Raw genomic sequence first — 27,067 nt, 5'->3', positions numbered from 1 at the left:
TCGATGGGCACTGACTTGCCTTTTTAGGGCTCTATGCCAACAACCTCCTTGTCAGTGCCCCTAGTGTCCTACTGGTAGTAACCGGTTTTTACCTGGTAGTAACCAGAAGCGTGGTCAGCTTGTGCCGGTGGCAAATAGGGTGTCACGGTTCACCCTTACCTGACTGTAATCTATGATGTGGCTGGGACCGTCCCAAGTTTTTTGTTTGCTCCAAATAAACTGTGACCTTCTATATTCCAAAGAACCTTACAAAAGTTGTCTGTGGTTATTTCACCGTGTGTGTGTGTGATACTGGTCACAGGAGGTGGGGGTGACCAATGGGGATCTCCCCGCTAAGCATCTGAGAATGTTGCTTTCCGAAACTTCAAGTCCTCTACTTCCTGAGCCGAAGTCACTTTTCTTTGTCTCCATTATTACAGCGACAAGCCATTGCCTCAGTAAAATAGAATAAAAGCACACTGGCCTAAGGCAGAGAAGACCCCACTGACCAAGCCCAGAACCCGACTTCCATTTCAGTGGCAGACATCTTAGAGGTATTTCTTTCTGTCTAAAACAACGGGTCACACGATCACTGTGCCCCACTATTTTAAATACAATTATTTCTCTCAGCACCCTGGTTTGCAAACCCAGGGTGCTATTGGCAATACACATCTGTTCTACTGAATGGTAAAGGCCCAGGGAAACTCCTTGCGACCCCTCGCTGACTCAGGCCTACTAACTTGGCCCAGGGCTTTTACCACCCAGTAAGCCAGAGGAACAGATGATAATTGCTACATTAACAGACACTCGCTACCAAAAACACACGTCAGCACACAAATAGCAAGGGACACAATTGTCAAGTCAAAAATGCAGCACCATTTTTTGAAGAAGGAACACATCAGCTCATTTAACATGTAAGCACATTGTATTGTTATTTTCTGCTTACAGCAGAATTAGAATGAAAGGACGTAGTCTCGTAAACAAGCATTAAAATGGACTCCAATATGGAGCTGAAAATGAGGGAATAAAAAAATAAAAACCTTTAAAAAAGTAATGTCACATGATCAGGTAGATTCAATAATTTGGGCTCTTGGTTGGGAGCCTATTCTACCCAGGAGGGTTACTAGGAAACAACAATCACAATTGTATAGGTCCAAAAAGTAAACATGTGCTCACAGAATACTCCTCCTTTTCGTCAACCACTGCATAGAGAAAATGAATACTCCCCTGACAACAGTCTCCCTTTCCCCCTGCAGCACAGACATCAAACAGTACAGATACCGGTCCTGATGAAGGCCGTACAGCAGATGTGGCCTATTAAGCCCACCTAGAAACGGCTGAAACACCGTGGTGTAGACGCACCATCCCCAATCGAAACACATTTATGTTGTCATACGCAAAGAAATTGATTTGTGCTTTTGAAAAGTATATGTGATGTTATACATGTTTTTGCTAGTTTTATGTAAATTTTATGGCAAAAGACACCTAAGGTCTAGTTTGTCTCACACACACAAAGTGGTTGTAGTACCAAGAAATTCTTGGCTCCGTGTGGTGTAAATATTTTCTGTACTTTTATTCAAACAACTCAGTTTGTGATGTTAGCTCCTGGGTTTCTATTGCATGTCTAACTGGGTAACCTTGATATGAAGAATAAGAGTGATTCCACAGAGCGTGAATAAGTAAGACATGATCAGGTAGGTCAGATAGCTGCATCATGGGCATATACTACGACTTTATTTACAAAATAGGGCGCCAGAGTGCAGGCAGTGGCGGTGTTGCTAGCTCTGGAAAAGATCCGGGGCTATGCTAATTTTGGGACTGTCAGAACTCAGGGCTAGCTAGCCTTTTTGTTTGTAGTGGCTGAGCTTCTATCCGGGGCTACAACCAAAAGACCCAGAGCTATAGCCCCCTCAGCCCCCCCTAGCAACGCCTCTTGCAGGTGCAGATGCCAGGGCTCCTCACGTACGCAGGCATGCGCATTAATGCTGCCTGCCGTATTGGTGCTCCGTCTCCACCATGGCTAGCAGCGGATTTTCTAGCCACTTCTCGCGCAAAAAGCTTGTCATTTCCTTCAGTCTGCATGCGCCAGGCTGCCGTCTGCTGGCTGCCATCACCATGCCATTACTTGGGTTCCAGAGAGCTTCTTGATCTGCCAAGTGCTTTTTCTGTTTGTCCACCGTGTTCTCCATTGCACCGGGATGGCATCAGGGCCTTTCAATATTTTCAGTTGAAATGGACCCGACCCTCAAGGCCCCGCACCACCTCCGAGCAGTTGCTCCCTGGGCAGTCTTACTACATAGCAACATATTCCTTTAATTCGTGACATTAAATCTGTGCTTTGCCTAGCACACGTTATAGGCTGCCTTTGCAGGTAGCTGTCGCCTTAATTCAAGACCATAAATGTGCGTTTTGGAGCACGCGCATTACAGGCTGCCTTTGCTAGCGCTCAGCTTCCAGCAGCACTGATATCCCCAGGTTTCCTTTGCCTCCGGTTTTGTCTGCATGAGCACCTTACTGCCAAAGGGTAATTACTAGCTTTTTTAGTGGCCATTTAGGGCTTGATTCATGGAATCTTTTGCATGATGCAAAGGGACTTTGCACTGCCGACAAGCAGCCTGATTCACAGAGCGGTGCAAACTGTATTTTTGTAGTGCAAAGTGACGTGGCATCAGTGCCAGGACAGTACAAAGTCAGTGCAAAGTCACTTTGCACTGCAAAAATACACTTAACACTGCTCTGTGAATCATGGTGTTTCTTGGCGTGGCAAAGTCACTTTGCACTGCGCAGACAAGTCCATGAATCAGGCCCTTAGTGTTCCAGCTCCCTGATGCTGCCTGCCTTATGATGATCTGCAGCCAATACCACCCTCCCTGCATTCTTATAGATTGCATTAGTCTGTATTGCAGAGCTGTAGGCAAGGGGGCCACACAATAATATACTCAAATGGGCTGCCACGGGCCCTGACAATGTTCAGATGGCCCTGCCGTCCTGCACGTGCATGCCAAGTGGGTGTAACTCCGCCTCTTCCTCCCCCAGCCCGGGGCCACCCAGGAGATTGAGAATTGGTATCTTCACACCAACATTGAGGATGAAATGTGTCAAATGTGTGGGTTATGAGAGGGGGCACAAGCAGAGATTTTAATTGTGTACTCGATACCATACTAGACCAATTCCGTTGGTGACGGTGCGCGGTACAAATACCTTTAACATTTAACATTTAACAAATCCCATACATTTCTGAAAGCTGCGCCGGGCCGGCTTATTATATTTTGAAAGTCACTAGAGACTAATACTTTGGCAGAATTAATATTGTGGTTGTTGCACATAAACTCAATTCAAAATCCCCACTACCCCACTGTACACAAGAGTTTTACAAGGAAAACTGTTTTCTGGTCTCGCAGATCTTTCTAAATCAGTCAGAGAATCGGTCGAGACACATCTCTGACCAGTCTTTACTTACTGGGCAGGTCCCCCGTAGCACCGGAGGCACTAGTTGGAGGTGAAATGTCGGGGGCTACTAACTTTCACACCCCCATTGAGACACTGCTCCATGAGTAATATGAGATCAATACAGGGTCTACCAGCTGGACAGTGAGCGAATGAGGAGTGCTCAAGGTATTATCGGACAGGAACACAGTAGATCTCAACAATTTGGGTTCCACAAGTCGCTTACTCAACAGACTACGCAGGGATGAGGGGGAACCTCAGCATTGTGAAATGGATATCTATCGGGTGTGGATGGAGCACAGGCTCAGGGTGGCGGGACCCGAAGCATGTCAGTATACAACCAGGCCATAGTGGACGAAGGAGGGGATATATACTATTAATTCGGGCAGTTTCAAGAGGATGGCAGAGCAGGCAGAGCTAATGTGGTACTTACGATAAAATGGGGCATAACTACAGGAAACCAGGGGAATCACAGGTGAGGGGTGCAATCCCAAACTGCCCCTTGCGAAGAAGCTAGATTGAGAACTGGGAGCAAAGGAGGAACTCCTCCAATAATGGCCAATCCTGCTATTGAGAATTGACCAACAGACATAGTTGGAGGAACCACAAGTTGAAATGGAGGAGGTCAGGCCAATGACTGCACTTAGCAGCGGTGAATCCACCTGACAAGATGGATGAGCAGAGAAATGTTATGAAGCATAGTCTCCAACATTACCATTACCCACCCACCTACCTTTGAAAACCTGTCATGACACTTTAGAGAAAGGTTGATTCTCTGCACAGTGACGGCCTCCAGCACGCTACAATTACTAAAAACCAATAAGGACCTATTGTGGTTCATATGGTTCAATTTCAATCATAAATGTGAACGTTCACATTTTTACCAAATTTCCTGGATTTAGAACTCCAAAAACTGTGGTTGACCACAATCAGTTAGGATTACTCTTGTGAAGAGTTCTCCCTCTCACCCTGCACGGGTTCTACCCATCACAGTATCATATTAGGCATAAAGACTGGCCATTGCTTCCTGTGAGATCAGATGCCAGCGTTCGATTCTGAGCCCTGGAACTTCATGTATCATGTGGTAGAAGAAATGAGGTTTGGGCAGAGATATTGGTCATGGGTCAATTTTATTCTGTTGCCAAGGATGAATGCTAAACTGTTGTCACCATTCCCCTTTGCAATAGGGATGGGACTGCCCTGTGGCCCCGGGGCCTTATGCTATAGTGGTGGAACTGTGCTCTGAAGGATATTTGCTGATTGCACTCAAAGAATGCCGCTAGCCAGGTCCTTCTCAACAGTAGTATGCTAACTCCACCAGAAGATGCACTCGAACAACCAGCCTATTGCATTTGGCGACTTAGGGGTCAGAAAAGAACCTGACAAAGCAACATCGAAGATACATTCCATCAGAGTTTAAGATATGTATAAATTCACTGCATCTGTGGACACATGCTGCAGGCTCTCCATCCATGCACTCTAGAATGCAACTACATCTATGTCAAGGTGCTCACATATCCTACCGCCCTGAAACCCCTGATGTGCCTCAACACCTCTGCCATTAGTATACAGCGACTACGTATGAAAAATTTGGTCTAGTTGGGCACACATCGAGTCTCCTGCACTTGCACTCGGCCTTGACCGTCCACAGCACCCTCCCGTGTACCTGACCCCTTGGGTTGCTTATTGGATCTTAGCCAACCCTCTTAAATCCTAATCCCGGCAGAATGCACTCCAGGGCACAAATCGAGGGTACATGCGGGTGGACGAGCCCCGACTCTTTTTCCAGAGGGTGCCTTGATATGCTAATTTCTGGTGATGCCACATTGAATTAGTATCTTAATGAGTCCCCCTACTTTTTTTTTGTAGGACCTGACCCCTGATGCACACACGCATCTTAAAGTCCACTCTTAGAACGTTTTCCCATACCTGGACTTCCGTCCCTGAGGGTGTTCCAACCACAAAGCGCATTGAGGCCCTACAAATGGGAAAATGGTGCTATTTAAATGACTACTACAATACAATATCCGAGAAGCACGCTAGGAGGCTTTACTAATATGGCCTCTCCCTATGAGGCAACAGCAACATATATGTAAAAGACCCAAAAAGGCAGCTGTATTAATCGGTCAAAGTGAGAGTTCTTCCTGCTGACTCGGGAAGAAAAAGTACATTTATCCCAATTTCCATTCACATGGTCCATAGGGGTTTCATTATTATTGCAAGTAGATGGACAGATAATGCTAACTCGCCGCTTGGTAAACTTAAACAGAAAACTCTCTCTGACACTAACACAGTGGTGATTTGGCATAGTTTAATAGCAGGGTGACAAAACATAACATGACATATGTACAAATTGCATTTCCTCACAATAATGGAGAGGGAAGGGCTGCTTCTCAGTGTGTCTCTGGAATATGGCAGTGGCGCCTGCCTGCTGAGCAGGCAGGCGCCAATCTAATTCTATATGCCTATGTTGGCTTAGGTTGAATGCGATGCGGGGAGTGAGGGGGGATTGTCAGATCCAGATTTTGAGATCTATTATTGGTTTTCCCAGTTGCAACTCATCCCTTGTTGATTGAGCTAAGCCTCACATTTGTGCCCTGACAGCAGAGTGTGGGATGGAATGGCCCAGACGTGTCTGTCGGATGGGTTGGTAATGCCATGCCACCAATAGATAGACCATTCAGATCTCCCGAGCCTGCCTCTAAGAGGCAACCTCATGTTCTCAGCGGAAACTTTGCAGGAACGGTGAATATCTGCACGCCGGGAGAGTGGGAGATATGTAAGATGGATGTGGGCTTTGATCATTTTGTCCCTGAGGCGATGGATACTATTAACAAAGCAAAGAGTTTGTCGCGCTATGACATTTGAGCATTCCATCTGAACTTTCCAACTGTTGCTAGACCGTGTGATAGAGGGACACTTGTCTCTCCAACTATCCTTCTGGACACTGAGAGACCCCGATGAATGACCCAAGAGGCATGTCCCTGCGGCCTGAATCCGGACATGCCGCCGGGAGCTCCGAGGGATTGCTTGAATCTATGCAATACGTGCTCAGTGTGCAGTAGCCCTAGGCTGATGTCAGATCAGATTGCACACAGAGGTTACATCGCACCTGTCAGGCTGCGCAGGATTGATCAGACTAAGGTTTCCTAGATGGCCTGATACGTGTGACACGATCTTTCCCATGATCCAGGAGTTGCCAATGGTGTCCAGTCTACGGTGCAGGCTCGGTGAGACTCTGTTGCAATTCCTGGGAGACCGCCCACATGTGCTCTAACAATGCACACCCATCTACACTCCCACAGGGCAAGCAATAAGTCAGTCAAAAAGCAGTGAAGGTGTCAGGGAAGGATAATTACTTCTGAGCACCTTGGTGTGCTCACTTAGTTTTAGGTGACTGTCTATTGTTACTTGCAGCTCAGTCTTGTATGAGTTTTAGGTTACTGTCTATTGTTACCAGCAGCTCAGTCTTGTATGAGTTTTAGGTTACTGTCTATTGTTACCAGCGGCTCAGTCTTGTATGAGTTTTAGGTTACTGTCTATTGTTACCAGCGGCTCAGTCTTGTATGAGTTTTAGGTTACTGTCTATTGTTACCAGCGGCTCAGTCTTGTATGAGTTTTAGGTTACTGTCTATTGTTACCAGCGGCTCAGTCTTGTATGAGTTTTAGGTTACTGTCTATTGTTACCAGCGGCTCAGTCTTGTATGAGTTTCAGGTTACTGTCTATTGTTACCCGTGGCTCACTCTTGTATGAGTTTTAGGTTAATGTATATTGTTACCCGCAGCTCAGTCTTGTATGAGTTTTAGGTTAATGTATATTGTTACCCGCAGCTCAGTCTTGTATGAGTTTTAGGTTAATGTATATTGTTACCCGTAGCTCAGTCTTGTATGAGTTTTAGGTTAAGGTATATTGTTACCCGTAGCTCAGTCTTGTATGAGTTTCAGGTTACTGTCTATTGTTACCCGTAGCTCACTCTTGTATGAGTTTTAGGTTAATGTATATTGTTACCCGCAGCTCAGTCTTGTATGAGTTTTAGGTTAATGTATATTGTTTCCCGTAGCTCAGTCTTGTATGTGTTTTAGGTTAAGGTATATTGTTACCCGTAGCTCGGTCTTGTATGAGTTTCAGGATACTGTCTATTGTTACCGGTAGCTCACTCTTGTATGAGTTTTAGGTTAATGTATATTGTTACCCGCAGCTCCGTCTTGTATGAGTTTTAGGTTACTGTCTATTGTTACCAGCAGCTCAGTCTTGTATGAGTTTTAGGTTACTGTCTATTGTTACCAGCAGCTCAGTCTTGTATGAGTTTTAGGTTAATGTATATTGTTACCCGTAGCTCAGTCTTGTATGAGTTTTAGGTTAAGGTATATTGTTACCCGTAGCTCAGTCTTGTATGAGTTTCAGGTTACTGTCTATTGTTACCCGTAGCTCAGTCTTGTATGAGTTTTAGGTTAATGTATATTGTTACCCACAGCTCAGTCTTGTATGAGTTTTAGGTTACTTTGTATTGTCCACCATTGGGTATCACTTGCTGTGTACTACTTACCTGGGGATTGTTTTACTGTGTGGTGTCTTTTATTGAGTCTCAGATGTGTATAGTGATAGTGCAGTGGTGCATCCGTGAATCATAATTAATTGTATCCACAAATGAATTTACACTAAACAGCATCCTGATCTGAGACATATTTAAAACAGGCCACACAAGCTATTCAGTTGGTAAGCAATGCAGTGAGAAACATAAACACTGCAACACAAGTGAGCCAACATCAACATTTCAGGATGAGAGATTAAGATCAGTGTACAGTGGCATTGTTTGATTTACACCACTCATAACAGCATTTAATGTCCAGTGTGTGTTCTTTGCTTACAGCAAGGTTTAAGATGTTGACACAGAAGTGTTTCGTCCCTCTGGAGGTAATGTGTTTATGGGCTCTCTATTTCCCTCTTGGGCCTTCATCAGGCTAAATATACCATTCATTAGCATCCTGGGAGGGGGCACTGGGCAACCATGATGATCGATAGCACGGGCTGTATTGTATGGTACAAGCTTGCGTTCCGAGCAGCCTGGGTAGCCAGTGTCCTCCTTTCCTTCACTGCCTTCCCATCGCGCCCCACCCACACCTCTTAAGCACCCGCGTAATTTCCTACGCGGGTGCTAAGGGTGTGTTTAAATAAAAGGTAGAAAGTTACCTTTGCTGCGTGGCCTGCTGCTGCCACACACTGCTGTCGGCCATGAAGTCCATCAGACATCATCAACATTGAAAACAGACTTCATGACCGACAGCACTGTGGCAGAAAAGGTATGTTTCTTTAATTTAAAAAAACGCCATTAGCGTCTGAGTTGTTAACCACATGGCTGCTAGTGCGATATGCCCCTGGGCATTGCGCCGACCCTGTCGGTAATGACACTGCCGCCCTGGTTGAGTGACCCTTGCTTCGCTCTGGCCCTTCACTTGGGAGGTACGCCATTACCGACAGGGTCGGCCTGTCGCCTCAGGACATAGCACCTCAGTGTATTAGTCTAATACATTTCTGCCATGACTCCAAGTGTTTGCATGTCTCCGCGAGTGATAATTCCTCCCGGCCGCGAAGCGAAACTACGGCTTATGTGGTTATGCTACCAGTGAAATTCATGAAAGTGAAACGCTCTGTAAAGCACTGCACTCGATCCACTTCTCATTAAAGAGCTATTGCCGTGTAATGCACATTGCGTCACCCAGTCTCTTGTCTGACCTTTTTTGGGTCCTTTGATGCATACTGGGCAGAACACAGCGAAGTGGGAAGGAAGGGTGCAGAGTACTAGTAATTAGTACTCCTTGCGTGCCTGCTTCTGTAGGCTGGGTGCAGAGTCAGGCCCAATGGTGCCAAATGTTCGCAGCAAACCACCATATACTAAAGGGAATCGCAGATGCCTTCCGTCCCCCATGACTGAGCGTTTCAGCGGTAATGTGTTGGGTAGCTTTTGGAAGGTTCTATGTCAAAGCCGTCAGAGCGACACATCTGCAATAACGTTGTAGCATGACTTCACTCATTATCTCGTACCGTCTGCTGGAGGAGGTGAATTATAGCTGAACTGTAACTTGCAAGCTGATCATTTGTGACACAATCAGCCTCATTTTTTATGGGGCGGAGTGGGAAATCAGGCCGCAAAATCAGAGTGTAATGGTTTTACGCCGTGACTTTACCTCTCTGCTAAATTTTGATGCAGTGGCAAACCAATGGAGGGACGTGAGATTTTCTCGCACGTGTACAACACGTGGATTATTTTGGCAAGACCAGGCCCATTACATAGGAATCCACTAGTAAACGTTGCCTGCAAGGCCAGTGCTTTAAGTGGCCTGCGAAATCGAGCCAGGGCTCTTAGGGGGCATGGCTGACAAGGGGTGTGGCTTGACAGGGGGTTGGTACCGCAAATAAGGTGCAACACTTACCTCACCTCAATGCCGCCTGTTAGGCCTTGGCCCCGTAAGAGCCCCGGCTCGATTTTGCATAAGTGCTGTGGTCTAACAGGCAGTATTCAAGTCAGGTAAGTGCTGCCTCTTAATTGCAGTGCTGAACCCCTCCCAAGCACCCCTTTGAATCTATCATTATCTTTTCAACTGGGCTACGAGGGTGATGATTCCTGCATTTCTAATGAAAGGGGTGTCTGGCAGGGAGTTGGCAAAACAATGAAAAGGTGAAGCATTTTTTCGAAAGCCTGAAGCTCTAGCTCATATGCGAGAACTACAGGCTTCAGAAAAAATACTTTGGATTCCAGGTGCCTGGTGGAATGGGGTTAGCAGGGGACTTTAAGGAGGCCCAGCAGGGCCACGCTCAGACACTATTTTCAGAGCCTGCCAGGCCTCTGCCCTAGCTAGCCCCGGCCCACTTAAAGCCCCATGCAAAGCATATTGGCAGGCAGTGTTTGCTTTTCTACGGGACGGAGTGGAAAATGGAAAGAGTAAAAGCAAATTTGCCTCTTGCCTCGTGGACCTGTACACAGGGGCGTTGCTAGGGGGGGGCTAAGGGGGCTATAGCCCCTGATCTTTTGGTTGTAGCCCCGGATAGAATCTCAGGAGCTACAGCCAAAAGGCTAGCTAGCCCCCAGTCCCAACAGTTCCGACATCAGCTTAGCCCCGGGTCTTTTCCAGACCTAGCATCTCCCCTGCCTGTACAATTGCATGCAGGGGACCCCACAGAACAAAGGTACAAACATTGGTGGATCCCTGCAAGTAATTTATGATTTTTCATAAAATTACCTGATTGAGCGTTGATTCCCTGAGGTTGAACCTGAAAATGGAAAGTGTAAAGTAAAAAAAGCAATGCAGTTTGCCATAAAACACTAAAAACATTATACTCTTCTCTGCAAAGTTTGAAGATGATTTTAAAAACGAGACGGTGGATGCTTAAGATGAGCTCAGAGCACAGAAATGGGGAGGCCACTTTGCCCTTCTGACCTTTTGCGAGACAGGCTCGCTAACTGAAGGTGTTGGGGGCAGAATCCACTGTCTGAAGCCTCGACGAAAAGTTCTCAGTTTGACCTCAAAGAGTGCGGCAGGAGGGGGTGATTGGAGGGAAAGATCACTGCTTGGTGGAATAGTGCTTGGTCGCCTTTGCTGCCTATGCATGGAAGAATGGTAAATGTCAGCCAGGGGTGCAGTCTGGGTGGCATTGTTAATCTGTGCAGTAATAGCCATGCATAACGAGTGGCTGCCCAGTGGATTCTTGGTGAAAAAGATGATGAGGAGTAGGGCAAAGTTCGGAGAGGAGAAACAGACCCTCCAAAGGGACGGGAACTCTAAGGCCATTGTAAAGTGACTTCTGCTCATCACTAACCAGGTGCACAAAGATGAACTTCAACTGAGCATATTCAGGTGCACCTTTTCTGCTCGTGTCTTATGAGGCAAAAAGGGTTCGCCAGTTAGTGTTGAGTACTGTGGTATATCCAGTGCTTTAGTGGGCCGGGGCCAGCCAGGGCCAGGCCCCGGCAGTCTCCAAAAAGTGGGGCTGAGCTGGGGCCCTGCGTGGCCCCCTGTTCCCCCACAACTTTGGCGGCCGCGATGGGAGATGCGCCCGTCATTGTCGTGTCAGACAAGCTGACAGAAGTGCCAGCGACTGGCTGGCACTTCTGTCAGTCACTGTAAGAGGAAGTTACTGTCCTTTTGCTCCACCCCCCCAGCCCCCTCCCAGGTCACTGAGGCGTCTTTGACCCTCGGCGAACCTGCAGACTCCGTAGTAATTTCTATGTTTATAAAAGATGTCTTGAAAAGTACACAATTCAAGCCATCTTTTATAAATCTTTGCTGATGGATAAAGACACCTCAGACTGTTTCCGTCGTCAAAGCGTTATAAAAGATGGATTGAATTGTGTACTTTTCAAGCCATCTTTTATATACATAGAAATGTTTAAAAAAGATGGCTTGAAAAGTACGCAAACCATAAGAGTTACACACAAATATATAAATGTTATATATTTGCATGCATAGCTTATGGTTTGTGCACTTTTCAAACCATTTTGAAGTACACAAACCATAGTAATGCACACAAACAAATATATAAATGTAAGCATTTATATATTTATATGCGTACCATACTATGGTTTGTGCACTTTTCAAGCCATCTTTTTTAAACATCGAAATATGTAACATATTTCTGTTTATAAAATATGGCTTCCATAGTTCACAACCATAGTAAGGTACACATACAAATATATACATTCTTACATGCATTTATATATTTGTTTGCGTACCTTATTCTGATTCTGATTTGTGTACTTTTAGGCCACGCCCATCCTGAAAGCCACACCCCCAAACTAATCCCCCCCACCCCACCCCCTCGATGTCTTACTCCACTTAATGCCCTGGGTATGTCCCAGGAAGTGCACAGAAGTCATCGGATAGCCTCTTCTTAAATTCCTTTTACTTAAGTTGCTAGTTACATACCATTAAGAAACAGATAGATGGACCCACCTGCTCCCACGACCACAGCAGGCCAGCTCCAACGGACACTTTTAGAACCCTGGGTGGAAGAGCACACTGTGGTGACATCACATGCTAGACAACATCACATTCCAGGTCTAACAATGCGTAACACAGCATTAGCAAGGCGTGCAAAGACCTTATAGCATTAGAAGGCACATAAGGCATGACAATCACCATGCAACTAACATACCCCGTGCCCAGCTCCAAGCACTGCTATCCCGCCTGTAGTATGGTCACTATGGACCTGCCGAAGTAGACAAATATGTGATCAACAACTCCCTCTACTTCTGCTCACCCTATCTTGGGTCCGCCTCACCCCCTCTTTAACCTATTCCACCGCTCCACCATGCCCTGGTTTATCCTACTTCTCTTCCTCACTGTCCTCTCTCTCCCTCTTTCCTGGGGTCTCCATCTACCCTATCCTCAATCCCTTCCCCGGACTCACCCTCTCTTTCTTCCTATAACTATCCTCTATTTTCCCTGCAAGAAATTCCCTAACTGCTCCCCCATGCCCTCACCACCCTTACCTCATATAACGTACTAACGAACCTCCTACCCCTCAACGTCCCTCTGCTCCTACTGACCTTACTCTAGGCTTCTGGAATGGCCAAGCCCTCTGCAAATAAACACCCTTTTTCACTGACCGCTTTGACTCCCATCAGTTTGAACTCTCAGTGATGGGTATAATCGAAACCTGGATCACCCCCCACGCTACTCGCTTTATCATGTCCTCCAGACTGACTTTGCCACCTTCTCCCACACACAAAAAAGGCAGTGGTGTTGGCCTGATTATCAAAATGGACGTACTATCTTTTCCTCTCCATTTATGACTTTACTACCTCCGGATACCAATATATCTCCAATTAACTCTCCCACCCCACCCTCTTATCATCCTCCTCAGCAACTGCCCACCCCGGAAACCCTCAATCTGTTCTTCAGTGATCTCAATCTACTAATTGAAGGACTTTCTGTTACATGCCTTTTGCCATCTTCAACCTCTTCAACATGATGAAGACCAATCCCCTGCAACTATACTCCTCTCTCTCTGACCACACCCTGATTAACATGCACAATCTTCCTACTTATAACCTAGGGTACTTCCTCAATCTCATATTTCTATTCTCCACTTGTTCCTCCTCTTCTCTCTCTTTCTATCCGCACCCCCCACCACTGATTTACACACGTCACCACCTGTGTGCTCCGTCACACTCTTCTCTCCTTCCTTCTACATTTATTTAAAGAACATTCAAACAAGATTCCATGTCCCCTGTTCTCAAGCAGGGCATGTCCTTCCTCTTTTCCCTGTCACTTCTCCTTGCCCAGTCCAATGGACGTGCCTTCATCAAATTCAACAATGCGCTGGTTATCGCCTTTCATTGCCACTACCCTGCTAACTCTTTCCCTCCTCATCCCACCTTCAACCATGGATCTCCCCATCCATCCAACAACTAAGGACAGCCAGGCACCTCTACCTCTGCCGCTCATATACACATTGCTTCGAACTACACTACTTCTCTTGATTTAGCCAAATATTCGTACGATACTAACCCTATATCTTATCGGCTCTTTCACCCCTGCAAAACTATCCATGTTCGTCCGGGCCATGCATTCCAACCAACCCCCACCAAAGAATAGCTCCCCATCCTGCTGCCTCCCTGCTTGAGACTTTGCATCTTACGTCGCCATCAAGATTACAAATATTAGAGACATTTCTCTTCCACCTCCTAACATCTTTCCACCTCCCGCAACCCCCCCTTTCCTCACTATACCCATTCCCTTCCACCAATCCCACTGAACTCCTACTCATCCTCTGTTCACCCAACCCATCTTGCACTCCAAACGTTTGAATAACTGGCACACATCACCTCCTCTCCCTCTTCAAGCTACCCGCCTGCACAGATATCCTCCATGCCTGCTGGTAAATACACACAGTCTTCCCCATACTGAAGAAACCCACTGCAGCGCCCAACAAGCCCACCTTCCATAGACCTGTATCTTTCCTGCCCCACCACTGCAAAATCTTCAAGCATGTCAACTTCAATCACATTGTAAACTACCTCAAGTCTCACCCACACTGCAATCCCCTCATAGCAGGATTTTGAAGAACAATCTCCATCAAAACTGCTCTTGTCCTTTTCTCTGACTTTCTGTCAAACACTCACCACTCTCACCTCTCCTCTATTATCATCCTACTGTATCACTCAGCTGACTTCGACAAGGCATGTCATCCCTCTCGTTACTTCAAACCCTCTCCTCCCTCGGCTTCAAGGACACTCAAGTGACTGGATTACAGCCTATCCGTGTGACCACTCGTTCTCTATCTCTTGGAACTCCGATTCCTCCACATACCATCCCCACCCCTCCCAGGCGGCGTTCCCCAGGAATCAGACCTCGGATCACTCCACTTCAAACTCTATATCTCTTCCCTGGGTGAACCCATCCACTCATTTGGCTTTCAAAACGACCGCTTTGCTGATGTCACTCAAATATTTTTCTCCTTTCCCTCCTTCCTCCATGGCCATTTCAGGATGCTTCACCAGATGTCTCACAGCTATCCAACACTGGATGGCTCAGCGATGCCGATGCTATTCCCCTCCAAAACAGACGTTGCCTTTCTCCCAGCTTCTAATGGCAACCTCACTCTTCCATTTTCTATCTCCTTTCCCCCGAGCTCCTCTCTCTATCAAACGAAGCTCACAACGTTGTGGTTCTCTTTGATGGCGACTACAATGGGCACTTCACCCAGCACCCTCATTATAAGAAATATTTGCCCTCGCCTCACCTATCACACAGCCAACACTCTTTTCCCTAGTACTCAGAAAACTGCTTTACCCTCCTCCTCGGCCTCCCCCACACTCTTTCGCCCCTCTGATCAAAGCCCTCAACTTCCGCACATTTACTTCTTTAACCTACCCAGAACGTCCCCAATCTTCACCTGCAAACACCATGCTGGATGGTTCTCCATGCACAGTTGCTCCCACAAATTACTACCCCAATCTATCAAATCTATCAGTGGTCTGCCCCACAAATATTCTCTGACTGCATCTCTCTTTATTCTCCACTGTGTTCTCTGAAGTTCTCTGTTCTCCTCAACATTTCTGTGCCCGACCCTTCATGTACCTCCTCCCGCTTCCACTGTTTCATCCTACTTGCCACCTACACCGGAATGCCATCACTCTAGAAATCAAAATTAGCTCAACAGTTAAACTCTTCAAACTCTTCTTGTCTCGGGAGGATAGCTCAGGGGCAATGCGCTCGCCTTGGAAGCAAGACGACGCTAAGCAACACAGGTTTAATCCCCGGGTCCGTGCTTAGTATTAAGCGTGTTATAAATAACACATTGCACTTATACATTACACCTAACTCAAATGCCACCCGGTATCTCCTACACACTCCCCACTGCTTTGCAACTGACACCCAAAACACCCCAAGCCATGATGTCCCTCAGGAATGTAAATGCGTCATTATGTATGGTGCCTAAACATCGATAATGGCTCTAGGCCCTTGATATTCATCCTATTTATGGTTTTCACAGTCTTAGGGCCTGATTCACACCGTGTTTTCCTATGGGATGGCACCATTATAAAACGCTTCTGTGAATCAGGCCCTTAAAGTCTCTGGTATGGGTTCCTTGTTTGATCTACCCCACCATCACAAGGATTACCCACAATTCACTAACCGCTGCATAATGTAAAGTCACGCTCAGCCCAGGACTGCTTCCGTCATCTGAAACATTGTCCTATATAAGTAGTCTAAGATGTATTCACACATCCTGGCTGTCTAAATATATACAAATTCAAAAAAAAATGAGCATTTATATATTGCTACACCATTAACCAATGATACATTGTAGCAGCATCAAGCAACCATAACCATGGATATTTATCCGACACACTTTGCAGCATTTCTAAGGTTGAGTGTAAATATTGATAAGGTTATTGCATATAAAATGGACATTCAAGAGACCATGTGAGGATCTTTCAGTTCCTTCCATCTTAAAGCCTTATTTCCTGAGCCCCATTTTGTTGTAACGGACTTCGCTCTCATTTTCCCAAAGCCTCAACTGGAGGAAGGCTCTTTGTTTTGACATTCTGGGAAAATCCAGTCAATATCTTTTCATAGGGCTGCTTTACGAGTTTGTTGGAAAATTAGTGTCAAATCCACCAATTCCCCACGAAACTCCTCTGCTGTTACCTCACCTTGGTCCTGTGGCATTACCACTGAATTACGGGGGGTGGTGTGCTTTGCTCGAGTGCAGAGATTTAAAGGTTCAGTGAGAGGCCAGAGGTTTTTGAGGTTAGAACAGAGCACACCTTCATAAAGCCGCTCAAGTAAAAGCTACTATCATAAAACATAGCAGGGTTGGCTTCCAAAACTGAAGACATGCACTGGAAAGAGCTCCTTCGTAACTTGGGCTGTCTCTAATATCTGCAAGCATGGGTACATGAGTCTCTCGACTCCAGCCAAGAGGGGACAAAAAGGCAGGCCAAGTGGAGGACTGTTAATCTGGGTCTCACACAATGTAAATGGTTAATTCTCAATGCTAGAAATTGAGCATGCATGCAAGGGGGCGCTGTTGAGCAGCTGACAAAATGGCTGCCTAGCCTGGAAGCTCCGTGAGCCACCAACAGTAATCCGTCCACAACGGCGTAATCCTGCCACATTGAGCTCCGAAATCAAACCAGCCGCTGATATAAGGAACACCCATTCCTGAAATTGGAGAAAATCGGAAATATATGCCCGAGATTCGGCCATCTGCACTTGCTCCCGATCCTGCTCACGCTGGGCCGGCCTGCCTGCCGGGCTGTGTGGGGCTGCGCGGCCTCCGACTTGATTTCAGCGGGTACATCGCACCGGTGAAGCTGCGACCCACCGAGCGAACGAAGAACACCACCTGGGAGCCCTCAAGAACCTGTGAAGGGTCGGTGGCAGAGGCGCGCCTGGTCAGACGGTTCCACTGTGGGTGACCTGGGGCCTGCGCTGGGCGGCGTGCCTCTGCGGGGGACCAGCAGTGCCTGTCCTGAGCTGCCAAGGGGCTCCCGCCTGTGCCTCTCCGGGGCCCACGCTTGCCGGGGAGACGCTGTTGCAAGCCTGCCCCCCTTGTGGCTGATGCGCTGTGGCCCCGGCCTCCTTTCTGCCCACCTGATCCCCGACCTCGATTAGGGCCCCAGTCGGACTGAAAGCTCCGATTTCAGACACGGACCCAACCACCTGGAGCCTGCCTTATCTCTGTGCATCTACACTACACGGAACTGACCTCAAGCCAAATTGCCAGGAGCCCCATGTTGTCAATCTTCTATTGAGGACCTGGCTGAGTACAACATATTGGGCCTCCCCACTCTCCACCTGAACTGCGGCAGCACCTCAGAGCCTGGACCCATGACGGCTGCCTAAGATCCACCCTTGCTTCCCCCTCCGCAGACTTCCGCATCGAGGATCCTTCATCCTGCTACTGCCCCATGCCGTGCACTGCCTGGTCTGCGGTGTTCCTCCCGGTTGCCTCCTGCAGCGTGTCGGCTGGGTTACCTTCGGGACTCAGGTGGGTGACATTGGTGGGAGAGCACTGCAGCCGCGAATTAGCCTTTAGGGCCCCGTAACCTTTCCTGATTTCCCAAACTTTAAAAGACCGTACTTGTACTGGTGCTCCTCCCCCTGCCTCCTCTCGCTCTGTGAGACATTGGCATGCTGACAATGCCTCTATTGCTCATGCCCTGGCAGTCATTGCCCTGCGTTTGAGGCTGCTGCAGTCTGCTGCAGACTCAGCGGGACTGTGATCCCTCATCCTGATCGCACTCTCCCCTTTCCCCCGGGGCCATCAGGACAACGTGTACAAGTACAAAGTACAAATACTGTCTGGTCGAAAATGACATTGACAAAATCAAATCACAATTTCTAATATTCGAGGAGTAATATATCAACAAAAATTGATCTTTTCAATTTTATTGCATTTTTTCGACTTAATATTCCACCATGAGAAGTCGTTTTCCATTTCACCTTTCAAAGGAAAAATACGTAATCAGTCCCAATCCAAAATGGCGCAGTTCAAATAACGCAACGTCACACGTCATCGCGCAATAAGAACGCAACGAGTCATGTGACAAACGAAGATCCAACGAAGACCGGCGCATAGCAAGACGTGTGTCGTACAGCAGGAAACAAGGTAACTAAGGAACTTTTTCTTTACAAAACACTGCATATAGGCAGTTTTCTAAACGTTCAATTAGAGTAAGAAGGCTACAGTTTATGTATACTGCTGCAAAACAGCGATCCATTTTATATAAGTAAACATGAGCGAAATGTTTTCAACAGACACACAGGACCAGATGGAGGAACGTTTAGACAAGACGTGTACAAACCACAAGTGAAGGTATCTGCATTATGTACTTTTTTTGAATTTGAATGGTTATATTTCTTCGCAATTCCCTAAGAAATTACATGTTCATTAACCCAATGAAACAAAATATATATGACAATTTAAATCATTGACAAAACCAACGTTGTAGAGATTTTTCAAGTAAACTACAAGTAACGTATATTATAATGAAGATGCATTTGTCCGCATAAAAAAATAACAGGAAACAACCGATTGGTATTTTTCAGAGTGAAAAAATATTTAGAAGCCTATCGCAGCTATTGAACATAAATGGAAGATTCACAAATTACCTAAGGGTTCACTCCCACTCAGATTCCAAAGAAACACAATGGAAACGACCCTCTAACAACATAATTACAAAACTACATAAGAACCTCCTGAAGAACCGTCCCAACAAAAGACGGGGAAACACGTGTCGAGGTTTCTTTAAGAAAGAGGAACTTTGAAGCAAAAGCAAAAACAGCACCAACAGCATTATAAGTCAATTTAAGAGGAATACCTATCATAGGATTCTTTAAGAAAGAGGAACTTTGAAGCAAGTACCAACAGCATCAAAAGTCAATTTTAAGAGGATTACCTATCAAAGAAAATTAAAGAAAAACCTAAACTGAATGAAAACGCTAATTCAGTGCATGAGTTGCAACAATTTAAGAAGAATACTCATCTAAATTATACCCAGCAAACCAACTGAATGGAAAAATACTAATTCAGTGAATGTGCTGTATTCAATTAAAAGGCGCAATTCAAAACATTACAGCAGTTTTTTGTCTTTTTATGTTATTTATACCCTGGTCAGCCTTATGGTGATCTGTAAATTTGAATTAGCAGCCTAACTTAGCACTCTAAATTTCTATGTTCAACTAATATATATTTACCAAAGCATAAGGGCGCCAGTAACCGCTTTAGAGGCTGAATTTCTCATTTATTCTAAACCTTGTCAAGCACCAAGCGGTAAAGGCAGACCATACCAGCTACATCAACAACATGTTTAAAAATTCTGAAAACAGAGAGAAAGAAGCTGAACTATTATTTTCAAACCAGACAGTACAAGCACCATTGCGAAATGGGGACAATACCAAATCACTTAGACAATTATTCATTCAACAAGAAAAACTATTGAAGCAAGAAATGTCAAGATGGTGGGACATTAAAACCCTTGAGAAATACTTACAAGTAGGAAGAATCCCACAGGGTTTAAGAATATGCATTTTCCCTTCATTTGAAGAGGACGACATAGACAGCTTAAAAGATTGGGAAGAGTTACTAACTAATACGTCTAAAGAAATGATACATAAACTTATTATCAATGTGAAAAAAACACATGAGCAATTACTTACAGAAATCACGCAAATTAAAGAACAGATTGAAGCACTCAACATTCCCGAAAAAACCTTTAAAAATTATGAAATTCTTGACAAAATCATTGATCACCATATAGAAGCCACCAAACTAAAAAAACAACGACAATTCCAAAGGGATGAATTGGACTATAAATTTAAACGAGTATATACATTCCACAAACCTCCAGCTAAATTTAGTTCAAAACCAACTCCAAAACCAAAAGGACAAACTAAATTCCAGCAAACACCACAAACATCAGATACTGACTCTTTCAGCGATAAAGATCTGGAACCACCACCGCACATTATGGAGGCACCTAAGGACCAAGTTGACAATACAATTCCACCATCATCAACATCTTTTTTAGAGGAATACCAACAATACAAGAAAATGCGAAGCTATCCAAGCTGGGCCAAGGTACCCTCAACCCTACCAAACAAAGGAAGAGGGGCTCAAGGGGACACAGATCATATGTCAGGAAATCAACAGGACAACCAACTGGGAATCCAAACAAGATCCAAAAACGAGCAGAGGAAAACTTGACCGTGAACTTGACAAACTCTGATCTCTCGCCTCAACTCATCTCAGCACTTAACAAGGGATTATCTTTCTGTCCCTCCAATAATTGGAATTATTTTGATACTACAACTGATCTTTTCCTATTTTGTAGAAAGTTAAAATTAAAACTTCACTTTCTCAATGCTACTAACAAAAATACAAAAGAAAGAAAACAACCTGCATCAGAACTAACAGTGGATCATGTATTGAATACTGTGGATCTATAAAATTTACCCAAACCACAAGAAACACACACAATCCAAACTTTTGCGGAAGAACAGAACATCCTATTAGGACTAGCAGCAAGTACTCATTTAAAACCAAAATCTACCTTTAGTCCACAACTACCAGAAGGCAATGTGGTAGATATCTTCTACAAAGAGGTTCACAAAGATTTAAGATGCGAGTATCTCAAGAAACAAAAACCAAAGATCAAAAACAACCTAACTTTGGCAGAAAAACAAGCCATCACAAATCTAAAAAACAATGCAGGAATCACATTGAAAATGGCCGACAAGGGAGGTAGCATTGTTCTGTTAAAAACTACAGACTATATAACTATGGCAAATCAACACCTTGTAGATGAACAATGCTACAAGAAACTTCTTAGTAATCCAATTCCAAAACTACAAGAAGACTGGAGCATAATAAGTAAACATTGGGAAATCATAGGACTTCTAACAGAGGAAGAATTTCAATATATGAATATTGAATACCCAGTACTACCAACCATATATTTCACACCTAAAATTTACAAGAAATTTGAAGGACTCCCACAACGCAGACCAATAATAAACAGCATAGGATCACTCACTGAAAGAATTTCGGGATATATTGATTTCCAACTACAACCTTTGGCAGCAGGACTCTCATCCTATAAAAAGGACACGAAACACATAATTCAACAATTGGAACATATAGCATGGGAACCAGAATTTTGGCTTGTAACATTAAGGGGCCGATTCATGGAACAAACGTGCGCCGAAAATCTTCGCGCAAGCAGGCGCAAGCAGGCGCAAGCAGGCGCAAGGGGAAAAAAACAGGCGCACGCGCACGCGTGCGATTCATGGAAGTCCCTGCGCGTGTTTACCACGGGATGTGCGTCAAACCCGTGCATGGCGCACACGTCACTGCAACATCCCAAAAGACGTGCGCGATGCGCACAGTGAAAGCGCACAACCTCGGCGCATACACCAGAAAGTGGGCGGAACACGGGGCGTAACGCGTGGAATGGGAAACAACTCACGAAAACAAGGGCGTAACTGGGGATGTACTGCAGGGAAGCAGACGGAACGCCCACACGCACCCGAACCACACGTATTCATGGAATCGAATAGGGCAAAGCCACGCACAGCGAAAGTCACGCACAAGCCGATACACGTCCGCCACACGAAGGCAGGCGGTAGCGTCCCTGCGCATTACAAAAGTGGCAACATACAGCAATTGTGCGAGCGGGGCACGTGTATTTCGGGGTTGCGCGGGAAGTTACACACGCGAATGAGCGGGATACGTGTATTCCGGGGGTTCGCGGGAAGTCACACACGCGATCTGGCCTGGGGGAGCGTGCTACGTGTATTTCAGGGGTTCGCGTGAACTTACTCACGCGATCGGGCCTGGGGGAGCGGGCTACGTGTATTTCAGGGGTTCGCGTGAAGTTCCTCACGCGATCGGGCCTGGGGGAGCGGGGTACGTGTATTTCAGGGGTTCGCGTGAACTTTCTCACGCGATCGGGCCTGGGGGAGCGGGGTACGTGTATTTCAGGGGTTCGCGTGAACTTTCTCACGCGATCGGGCCTGGGGGAGCGGGGTACGTGTATTTCAGGGGTTCGCGTGAAGTTCCTCACGCGATCGGGCCTGGGGGAGCGGGGTACGTGTATTTCAGGGGTTCGCGTGAACTTTCTCACGCGATCGGGCCTGGGGGAGCGGGGTACGTGTATTTCAGGGGTTCGCGTGAACTTTCTCACGCGATCGGGCCTGGGGGAGCGGGGTACGTGTATTTCAGGGGTTCGCGTGAAGTTCCTCACGCGATCGGGCCTGGGGGAGCGGGGTACGTGTATTTCAGGGGTTCGCGTGAACTTTCTCATGCGATCGGGCCTGGGGGAGCGGGGTACGTGTATTTGGGGGAGCGGGGTACGTGTATTTCAGGGGTTCGCGTGAAGTTTCTCACGCGATCGGGCCTGGGGGAGCGGGGTACCACTCACCGTCTGCCTTGCGTGTAGTAGAACGCGTAGCCAACACCCGCTGTGAAGTAATAGCGTGTGAACCCCAACGGATGGAAAACACACGCACCGCACGAAAAGCACGTAAAGAACATAAAGGCACGCGGGATCTCCAAGCCCTGCCAGGGCAACGCCCGTGCGCAAAACGTCACAGACGCGCTTACGCTGTAAGGGCCTTTGGTCCAATGAAATCACGTACGCGTGCTGACGCGCTTACGCGCTAAGGGCCTTTCCTCGAATTACACGCTGACGTGCAGATTTTTCACGTGCCAAATCACTCCGTATCAAGCTGGTCACGCGAAAACACACGGAAGACCACGCTCCTGCCCAGAAGGCCGAATCACTGCCCCCCAGTGCCCCGAGCAGCCTCCCACGTGCCATCTGCTGCTGCCTGCCTGCCTGCCTGCCTGCCTGCTGCCACCGTGCCCTGCCATTTGGTGCCTGCACATCAGCCATCTGCAGGGGTCCAGTTGCTGTGTCCACCCCTGCTGGTACAGAAGACTCCCGACTCGAATAACATCGCTCCACAGCCCAGCCCCAGGACCCAGTTGCCCACCCACTCCTGCCCCTGGGGTTGCCATGTCGGGCACATCCACATCTGACCCCAGTGGCAACCCCCGGCCAGAGGGGCAGAGGGGCACCAGCTTCACTGCCACCGAAGTTGGTGTCCTGGTGGAGCAAGTCCTGGGGCAGTATGATGCCCTCTTCGGATCGTCCCGCGCCAACAGGGAAGGACGGGATAGGATCTGGGCCGACTGTGTGGTTGCCATCAACGCGGAGGGGGTGGCAACCCGCACCATCCAGAAGGTCAAGAAGCGCTGGGAGGACTTGAGGTCCAGGACCCTCATGAAGGCCCGGCGCCTCGTGGAGGGGGGCCGGGGCCGCATGAGTTCCATCCAGTTGAGGGTCCTGGAACGCGCACACCCAGCGCTCCACGCCCAGGTCCTTGAGAGGGAGACCCGTCTGGAGTTGAGCGGTAAGTGGCCAAGCATTGCTGTGTGAGACAGGGCATGTTGCAGTGTGCTGGTTGTCTGATACTTGCCTGCATGTGTGACATAGGCCATGTACGCATGTATGTGTGCAGGGACATCATGGGAATGCATGTGCGACCTGTAATGTGTGAACCGCACGGTTGTTGCATGTGTTTGAATGCGACATGGGGAGCCCTGTGCAGATTGCACACATGAGAGCATGGCAGTCTCTGTTCCTGGACATGGGTGGGGGCGAGGGATGGGTGCTGATGCCAGATACATATGTGGTATCCATGTCTGTGTGCCTGACCTGCATGTCTGTGTCTTGTGAGTGCCATGGATGCATGACACATGTCTGTGACAATGTACAGATTCACTGATGCAGCCTTGTCATCCTTGTATGCACTGTGATTGGGGTGTACGGGGCCTGATGGATGTGACTGAGGTGAAGTGTGTGCATGTGATAGGCATGACCCATGATGCATGTGAGTCCCATTACATTGTATGATTCGAGAGTCCATTGGACATGCATTGAAATGTCCATGGCACGCAGCATGACTGTCACTGTGTGTGTTTTGCCTGGACTGACACATGTGTTGTGGTGTGACATGATGGAAGTGTACTTTGACAGTGGCACTCATCTGCTATTGCTTCCTGTCTAGGGGACCATTGTACAGTACCCTGATGCTTGTGTTCTATGTCTCCCTCTACGCAGCGGCTAGTGAAGGAGAGGGCGGAGACGGCGCTGTGGAGCAAGGCGGCGGGGATGCCCCCACGGCTGCAGCGGAAGGGGTGGGTGAGCCCCCACAGGGGCCTGCTACGGCGGTAGACGGCGAGGAGCCATCCAGGTTGGTGGTTTCCACAGAGGAGGAGGAGGCCGCCACTGAGGCGCACATGGGGCCTGGTGGGGGCATCCCTGCTGGTGCAAGTGGTGCAGTCCAGGGGCAGGGGCAGGAGTCAGCACAGGTCACCGTGGAGGGGCCTGTGCATGTCGCTGTCCCTGAACCTGTGGCTGCACCACCTTGCACCAGCAGGGATGCCCCGTCCTAGGCCCGTCCGCAGGTAGAGGGGATGTCCATGTCATCTGACTCCCCTCCACCTGCGGACGAGGGGACCCCTGGCCGTGTGGAGAAGGTCCTGATTGGGGTCGCGATGCGCACGGCTGTGATTCGTGATGCCGTGCGTGCTTCCCAGGAGGAGCACGCACGTCATCACGAAGAGCACCGTGCTGACGTGGCCCAATTGGGATCGGCCATGTTCGGGGGTTTCCTGCATGTGTCGGCCAATCTGGCGGCCCTCTCCTCCTCAGTGAAGACTATACGCCAGTCGTTCTCCTTGCCGTCTTCCGGCCCAGATGCCACCAGGGCCCCCTGTGGACCTGCCCTGACCAATGCAGCCAGCTCGGTGGGGATCCCATCCCTGCCACAGTCGGGAGTCAGAGGTCCAGCAGGGGTGGACAACACAGCAACTGGACCCCAGCAGATGGAGGATGTGACGGCATCATCGGGCAGGGCACGTGCACGACGGCGTCGGTGGTTTCCATCATCCTGGATGCCTTCGTGCTGGCAGAGGCAGTGGCGTCGGAGGCAGCAGCAGGCTCGACGTGGGAGGCATCATGGCTCGGGGCCATCAAGATCAGAGGGGCAGGCATCGGCCGGAGGGCAGGAGAACCCTGGGATGGTAGTGTCTTCCGTGTGGGAGCAGTTGGTCCAGCGGATAGGTGCGGAGCGGCAGCGGGCGGAAGAGGAGCGGCTCACCATGGTCAGGGCGGAGTTCTCCATGCGTCGGGCGTTGAGGCGGGCTGAGTGCCTCGAGGAAGCTCGCAGGGAGTTTGAGGTGAACATGGGGTTATCCCTGCGAGACCTCGGGGCCAGGACAGAGTCCCGCCTCCAGGACATCGACATGGAGTTCAACATCACAGAGTGAGCCGCAGGACTTGCCCGCTGCCATTGTATATAGTTATATAGTTAGTGGTAGGTTTCCTTTAAATTATTTTTTTTTTATTTGGTTGCGATTGGACAATGCGCCACTTTTTTGTATATAGTTCAGTTTTTAGTTAGTTGACATAGTTAGGTTTCATTTGGTTGGGCTCATGGACCCGGGATTGTCTTGTAAATAGTTCTTCTATGGATTTTTTGATTTTTTGGATTTTTTTCATGGACATTCATCTTCTTTTTGTTGTTTTGCTTTGTGGTTTTTCTAATTTCATTTCCATTCTAGTTGATTTTCAATACATTTTTATTTTCATCCTTCAATGTGTCGTATCATCTCATTACTTTCATGCATGTCATGTTGGGTGTTTTAACATTCACTTGCAGCCATTGTGTGTGACTGACATGTGTTCATTTGCATTATTTACATTGGGTGTGTAACATGTAATTGCCTTTGATATGTGGGTGGATGTGATAGTTGGTTGGGCCTTTTGGCAGGGGAGGATGGCCATTACGGACATGATTGGGGATTGTTGGGACCCAGGTGCAGGGGGGCATGGATGGGACATGGGCGAGGGCCTGGTGGAGGGTGCCCCGCAATGCTGGGGGGTGGGGGTGGTGGGGGACATGAGTTGGACATGGGTGGGGGCCTGCTGGCAGGTGCCCCACAGTGCTGGGGGGTGGGGGTGGTGGGGGACATGAGTTGGACATGGGTGGGGGCCTGCTGGCAGGTGCCCCACAGTGCTGGGGGGTGGGGGTGGTGGGGGACATGAGTTGGACATGGGTGGGGGCCTGCTGGCAGGTGCCCCACAGTGCTGGCGGGTGGAGGTGGTGGGGGACATGAGTTGGACATGGGTGGGGGCCTGCTGGCAGGTGCCCCACAGTGCTGGGGGGTGGGGGTGGTGGGGGACATGAGTTGGACATGGGTGGGGGCCTGCTGGCAGGTGCCCCACAGTGCTGGGGGTGGGGGTGGTGGGGGACATGAGTTGGACATGGGTGGGGGCCTGCTGGCAGGTGCCCCACAGTGCTGGGGGGGGGGGGTGGGGGACATGAGTTGGTGTTCATTAGTTCAAGGAGACATGTGCCTTTGCTGGGGGGCATGCCCATGTTGGGTGGGCTGCCTGCGGGACATGACCAGGGATGCAGGGTAGTCCCCTGTGGTGTGGGCTGCCTGCAGGAGCCGTGGAGGGTGTACAGGGAACACCTGGGAGGACCCACACTGTCAAATCACATGTAGGACTCCCCGGCACCCCTGAAATACACGTACCCTGCTGAAATCGCGTGTAAA

This window comes from Ambystoma mexicanum, chromosome 1q (assembly GCF_040938575.1).
Source record: "Ambystoma mexicanum isolate Mex_15411 chromosome 1q, UKY_AmexF1_1, whole genome shotgun sequence".
Taxonomy (NCBI): Eukaryota; Metazoa; Chordata; class Amphibia; order Caudata; family Ambystomatidae; genus Ambystoma; species Ambystoma mexicanum.
This window is presented reverse-complemented; position numbering follows the sequence as displayed.